The sequence below is a fragment of the Leopardus geoffroyi genome, chromosome C3 (genome assembly GCF_018350155.1).
Source record: "Leopardus geoffroyi isolate Oge1 chromosome C3, O.geoffroyi_Oge1_pat1.0, whole genome shotgun sequence".
NCBI classification, from domain to species: Eukaryota; Metazoa; Chordata; class Mammalia; order Carnivora; family Felidae; genus Leopardus; species Leopardus geoffroyi.
In genome coordinates this window covers 67,051,494-67,057,853 of record NC_059338.1, presented here as the reverse complement: position 1 = coordinate 67,057,853, position 6,360 = coordinate 67,051,494, and the positions used below count along the sequence as shown (strand labels likewise).

At 60.7% G+C, this 6,360-nt stretch overlaps 1 long non-coding RNA gene across 2 annotated transcripts; it reads left to right on the top strand.

Moving 5' to 3' along the window:
- The first annotated feature begins 2,498 nt into the window (after positions 1-2,498).
- On the top strand, positions 2,499-6,148 carry LOC123586531. Of its 2 annotated transcripts, none has more exons than XR_006706856.1 (2): positions 2,499-2,998; positions 5,225-6,148. It is a non-coding gene; the product is annotated as an uncharacterized LOC123586531 (long non-coding RNA). The 2 variants fall into 2 exon arrangements; XR_006706857.1 differs by lacking the exon at positions 2,499-2,998 and adding an exon at positions 3,581-3,740.
- The last annotated feature ends 212 nt before the right edge of the window (positions 6,149-6,360 follow it).

The following is a 6,360-nucleotide window of genomic DNA, read 5'->3' as shown; positions in this document are numbered from 1 at the left end:
GGGCTCGCGTGCCCACAGTCAGAGCGCGGGGACGGGAGCCCCGCGCAGACACAGCGGGGGCTCGGGGGCAGGAGAGGGGCCGGCACTGCCCTCCTTTTCCTCAGTCAAGCCTCCATAGAACTGCTTCTGCCCTGTCGGCCCTGGGCCTCCACCCACCCGGTCTCAGGGCCCGGGGGCCACACACCAGGACCCCGGGAAACAGGCCACAGGCTCCCTTATGCTATTGGTGTCGTTAGACTGGAATCCCAGCTCCGGGCCCCCTCCTAAGCCTCTAACCACATCGTCCTTACTCTTCCAGCCTCTGTCTTTGAGGCTCATCTCCCGCTCTGGCCTCACCTCGCTCCGCTCCACTCAGGGCCAACTCTCCAGCGTTGACTTCCCGAGCTTCTGGTCCCTTCTGGGCCACAGTGGCCCCTCGGCCCTGGGCCCTTCCTCCAGCCAGCCTGCTTCACCAGGGTCCCGTGGGGGTCCAGGCAGGCTTGGGTGTTGCCCTACTGGGGGGGAGCTCCTGAGAGGTCGGGGTGATGGGGCCGAGGAGGCAAGCATCAGGACAGCAGATCCTTGCCCACAGTGGGAACGGGTTTCAGCATTTTATCCACAGGTACGGCCGCACAGTGCAAACCAGCTGGTCAGCAGCCCCGGCTGGTCCCGCCGAATGATGGTTGGATAGAAAAACAGGTCTCGATCGTAGGGGCTCGAACTCACACACTGTGAGATCACGACCTGTGCGGAAATCGAGGGTCAGCCGCTTAACCGCCTGAGCCCCCCAGGCGCCCCCTGTTTGCTCTTGCTGAGAGGAGGTGGGGGGGGGGAATGGAGGGGAGAGGTAGCGGTCAAGACCTCAGGCTCTGACATCGCACTGTCCTGGTTTGACAACTGGCTGCGTCACGGGCTGTGTGACCTTGGGAAAGTTGCTTACCTACCCTCCGATCCATTGTTCCACCAGACATCACGACTCCAGCCCCAATCCCGGCCGAAACTGATGACGAACGATCTGTCCTGCCTGGAAGTTTCCACCTTAGCCCCGCAGCGCTGTTCTCACGCACGAGCCCGAGAGGCCGCTGGTGACCATAACAAGCAGTTAGAGTTCTCATACCTTTGAAATGGAGATAATTGCTCAATTTTCTCTTCTTAAAATTTTTTTAACGGTTATTCATTTTTTGAGAGAGAGAGAGAGAGAGAGAGAGAGAGAGAGAGAGAATAAGTGGGGGAGGGGTAGAGAGAGAGAGAGAATCCCAAGTAGGCTCTGCACTGTCAGCTTAGAGCCCGATGTGTGGTTCGAACTCACAAACCTTAAGACTGTGACTTGAACCAAAGTGGGCCATTTAACCAACTGAGCCACCCAGACGCCCCTTGATGTCTAACGCTGGTAATTTGTAGATCAGGATTTGTATACGCTGCCTGACGCTGATGCCGCAGCAGACCCCATCCCTTTCGGGACGCCCACCTGTGACCTGTGCGCACGCTCGGTCCCGGGCGGGCGGCAGGTGCTGGAAGGCGGGCGAGACGCCCAGATGCGCGGAGCCCGTATGTTTCGCACATTAGGCGTGGAAAGAGACCAGGCTGCATTTGCTTCTTGTCAAGCACTAAAGCTTAATTGGGCCAGAAATACTCCCCAGTTCCTGCTTCTGGAAGACAGATCTCGACTGTCGCCGAGCATCTGTGGTCCCCGGAAGGGACTAGGGGAGTTCTGTGGGCTGGAGGCTTTGAGAAGGAGATGTTTTCCCCCCTCCGCGCCAATTGTGTGCATGGCGTTTGCTTTTCTTTGAACCTCTGTGTCTGGAACGTGGGCCCTGGGGCTGATGTCCTGAATGCGCACGGGGAAGTGTGCCCGCTGAACCCTGGTCCCGCAGGGTGAGAGCCAAGGGGGGCCCCGAGCGGGGTGGGGCGGCTCAGGGAAGGCCTCCAGAGGCAGGCGGGGGGGGGGGGGGACTCTGGAGAGCTGACGACCTTGGAGGAAACGGGGTGCAGGCAGGGGAAGCTGGGGTGCTCAGGCGTGGAGGCAACACATTCACCCGCTCCCTTCTTTGGAGGGTCCCTGGCGCGCGTGCAGCAGCCAACAGGGCAGATCGGCTCCCGCCCCTGCCGTCGGGGAGGGGGAGGCGGAGGAGGGCAGCGAGCAAAGGCAGGCTTTGATGATCTCTGCTCCTGGGTGTGCGCGGGTGGAGCCCGCGGGGGGCGTGAAGGGCACTGCCAGGCCAGCCAGGTGTCTGGGGGAGCAGGGAAGGTGGCTGGCTGGGGAGGGCCGTGCGGGCACCCCTGGGGGCAGGGAGGAGGTCGCGGCACGTCCGGGCCAGGCCCTCTGCCCTGCAAGGGGATCCGTTACCTTATTCCACCCAACCCCCCAACCAGCCCAGAGGGGCCGTGACTCACTCCAGGTCTCCATACAGGTGCTCCTGCCAGGGAATAGGGGTGTGTGGGGGGGTGGGCACGGCTCGCTGGAAGGTTGGCCTTCCCGAGGGAGGTGGGCAGAGAAGGAGGGCAGGTCCCGGGGCCTCGGGAACGTTCTCGGGGGGGCCTTGCGTTTCCGGGCGAGCCCCCGCCCAAGTGACCAGAGACACCTTCCCGGGTTCCCCCACCCCTTTCTGTGTCCCCTCCTCAGTTCCAGCCCCTTCTCTCGCCAAAGCCCCTTCTGCATGTCCCCCCCCCCCGCCCCAACCGGGCAGGCTGCGAGGCTGGGGTGAGTCTGCAGGTGTAAGCTGGGGACTCTCACGGGGCTGGCGAGCAGAGGGGCCCAAAGCTACCAGGGTCTTAAAAGGTCAATTAATGCCACTGGGGCCACAGCCGGGCCCCCACTGGCCTTTCACTGTCCCCTGGGGCCATCCTTCAATCCGCATGGAAGTCTGAAAGCATCTCCGTGGAGACGTCCATCAGTCCTCTGGACAGAGAGCGCGGTGCGCCCCAGCTCTGGAGTGGGTCCGTCACTTGTCTGCGAGCTGGCCCGCCAGTCATGATGAGGCTCGGGTGTCTTCTCATCAGGACAACCAAACAGCCACACGTGAGCATCAGAGGGGTCTTTGGAGCTGCGTCTCGTGGCATGTCCCTAACCACCCCCCCCCCCCAGCACAGCCCGGCCGCGGCTCACACAGCACCCGGACCCCAGCTTTCTGGGAGTCCCCTCCGCCCCGCCCCGCCCCCCCAGCCCCCCACCCGCGCGCGGCAGCTCTCCCTTTAATTAGCAGCTCTGGAACGAATTAAAGCGTCTCCATGGAGTGAAGACGCCGAGGTGTCTCAGAATGATCCTGAGAGGGCTAAGGGGGTGGGGGGGGGAGGGTTCCGCAGAGGCTGGGGCAAGGTCACCTCTGTCCCCAAGAAGAGGACCTCGCTGGCCCGTGCAGGCAGCTGGGGTGCGGGGGGCGGGGGAGAGACGGCAGGATGCGGTTCCTAAGTGGGCTTTCGTTCACACGGCAGGCAGCTCCTGACACCCGCCCTGCTGTTGGGCTGGAGGGACAGCGTAAAAGCCCTCCTCGGAGGAGGGCATCAGCCCTGCACGGGGAGCGGGGGCAGGGCCGGGGGCGCGGGGGTGGGGGGTCAGGACCTCGGGGGACAGGAGTGTCACTTGGGCCAGCCCACCGGTCCCTCCTTTCCTCCCTGGTTCAGCCTCAGCAGTGAGCTCAAGATACGCTGCTTCCTGACCCGCTCCCACCCCAGGCAAAGCCCGGACCAGGAAGGTTCTCGAAGGGGACAGCAGGGTCTTTTCACACAGTTGAAGGCACAGAAGTGGGGATGGGGATAAAAAGGTCAGGACGGTGAAAGAAGAGGGCGTGTGAGACCGACATGCTACCTCCCCTGACTCTGACACACACCTTCACGCAGACACGTGCACGTGCCTAAGTGCACACACACACAACAGCAATGTGAGCGTGCATGCACACACACGCATGACCACACACACGCACGCGTGCATGCACACACATGCAAGCACACACGCGTGCACACACAAGCACACACAGCACGCACACGAGTGTGCATGCACGCAGCATGCACGCACAAGCACACGCACGCATGCACACGAGTGTGCACGTGCACACAGCACGCACACGCACACACATGCACATAAGTGCGCACACACAGCATGCACACGAGTGTGCACGCACGCAGCATGCACACACAAGCACACTCACACATGCACACGAGTGTGCACGCGCGCACAGCATGCACACGCACACACATGCACATAAGTGCGCGCACACAGGATGCACACGAGTGCGCACGCGCACACAGCATGCACACGAGTGTGCACGCACACACAAGCACATGGCACACGCACGCCCATACACGTGCACGCACGCATGGCACACACGCACAGGAGCACGCACCACGCACAAGCGCATTGAACATGAGCGTGCACACACACACCCACACACGTGTGCAGGCACGCACACATACACACACACATACACGCACGCACATTCTTTTTTTTTTTTAATTGTTTTTTTTTTTTCAACGTTTATTTATTTTTGGGACAGAGAGAGACAGAGCATGAATGGGGGAGGGGCAGAGAGAGAGGGAGACACAGAATCGGAAACAGGCTCCAGGCTCTGAGCCATCAGCCCAGAGCCTGACGCGGGGCTCGAACTCACGGACCGCGAGATCGTGACCTGGCTGAAGTCGGACGCTTAACCAACTGCGCCACCCAGGCGCCCCAACGCACGCACATTCTTAGATACAGATGGCAGACGGGAGGGGTGAGAAAAGAGAGGGAGATGGGCGGATGGAGGGCGGTGTGACAGGAACCCCGCTCCCTAACCATCACTCAAGCTGGAGCAACCAAGCAGCGGGTGGCCCCTTAACACTGCTTTTGAAATACGCCTGCAGTTGGCAAGCATGCGCCTGGGGGGCGGGGGTGTCTTTGGTGCTGGCCGTCCTGCCCAGCGCTGGGCGACACAGACCTGCCTTTAGGCCCCTTTGCAGTCTCCGGGCAAGAACCATCGGTATTCAGGCCGCCCCCTCCGTGGGCTCCCCCCGTGCCCGGGCCTCTGGGGCTGCGCGGTCGTGTCCCGGGTGGGGGGATGCCTAGAGCTTAGCCCCACTTTGGGCTTCACTGCAGGGACCCCCCCCCCCCCCAAACCAAACCTGGATCCAGACCCTGGAACCCACCCCCTGTTCCTGAGCTCAGGGCCCCCTTGTAACCTGAGTTGGTGATGATGTGTTTATGACTCGTGTCACGGTCCCGTGGAGGGAGGCTCTCCCCACTATTACCAGCCCCTTGTTTTGTCCCTAGCCCCCTGGGTCCCCCTGTGACCTGAGGCCTGAGACCACGTGGCCGTCCCCAAGGATGTCCGACTGTTGCCTTAGCTCCTGACGCCAGCCCTGTGCCTAGATCATGTGCCACCTGTTTGCGGTGATATTTTCTTCAGCTCCCCGGGGTGACCACCGGGCCACACCTGAGCTGGCTCTTGCCGCTTCCTCCCAATTAAATGCCGCTTGCTTCGCATCGGAGCCCCGGCCCGGGGTCTGACGGTGATGACGGCAGCGAGGACACCACGGTGCTTACTCCTGTACGTACGTTGCTTCTCTTTGCTTATGAGAAAACAGGAGCCAGAAAGAAAGGGACAGGATTGTGAGGAATCCCTGTGTATCCATCACCCAAGTCACGGCCCATCTTGTTCGCTCGGTTCCGCCCACTTTCGCTGGCGTTCATTTGTTTGCTGGAGAATTTTGAAGCCGATCCTAGAGGCCGTGACATTTGGGTCAGAACGAATCTGGGTCATTTTGAACTGGTTTGATATGTTCGCGTGTAAGACGCAGCCGTCAGGTCACTGTCGCGCCTAGCGCGTGTTAACTTCATGACCTGTACCGGATGGTCTTTAACCAGCTTGGTTTGTCCAATCGGCGCCCCCTGAGGCCTGCATATTCACTCATCGGTTGTCTCCTTGGACCCCTCCATTCCTTTCCCTCCCCCACTTAGAGACCCCTGGCCGTCTGCCCCGTAGAATTCTCCGTCTTCCGGACTGCGATGAATGCTGCCTTATGATGTCAGGTGACTTATTCCTCCCTGTTCCATATTTTCTGTAAGCTGTTATTCAGGCAGAGGTGTGTGAAGGCTGGAGAACCACTGGGGACAGATCTCCTGGAGGAAGAGGAATTATATCACTGACGTCGCTCAGGGCGGCCGGTGCCCGGTGATAATAAAAAGCAAACTGACTTTGTGTTGGTTTTATTATTGGTTTAAAATTCTCTGTCGCCTGCACACGGGTGGACCCCTGCCTCCCCCGACCCCCTCCTTGGCCACTGGGTCCCAGTTGCATTTTTCAGGCAAGAAGATTTTTACGGGTCGTGTTGTATGCTCTTGACCTCGTCCGGCACCAGGCGCGGGGTCTGGTTTGTCTTGTCAGGTGGTTTCAGGTCGTACCAGCG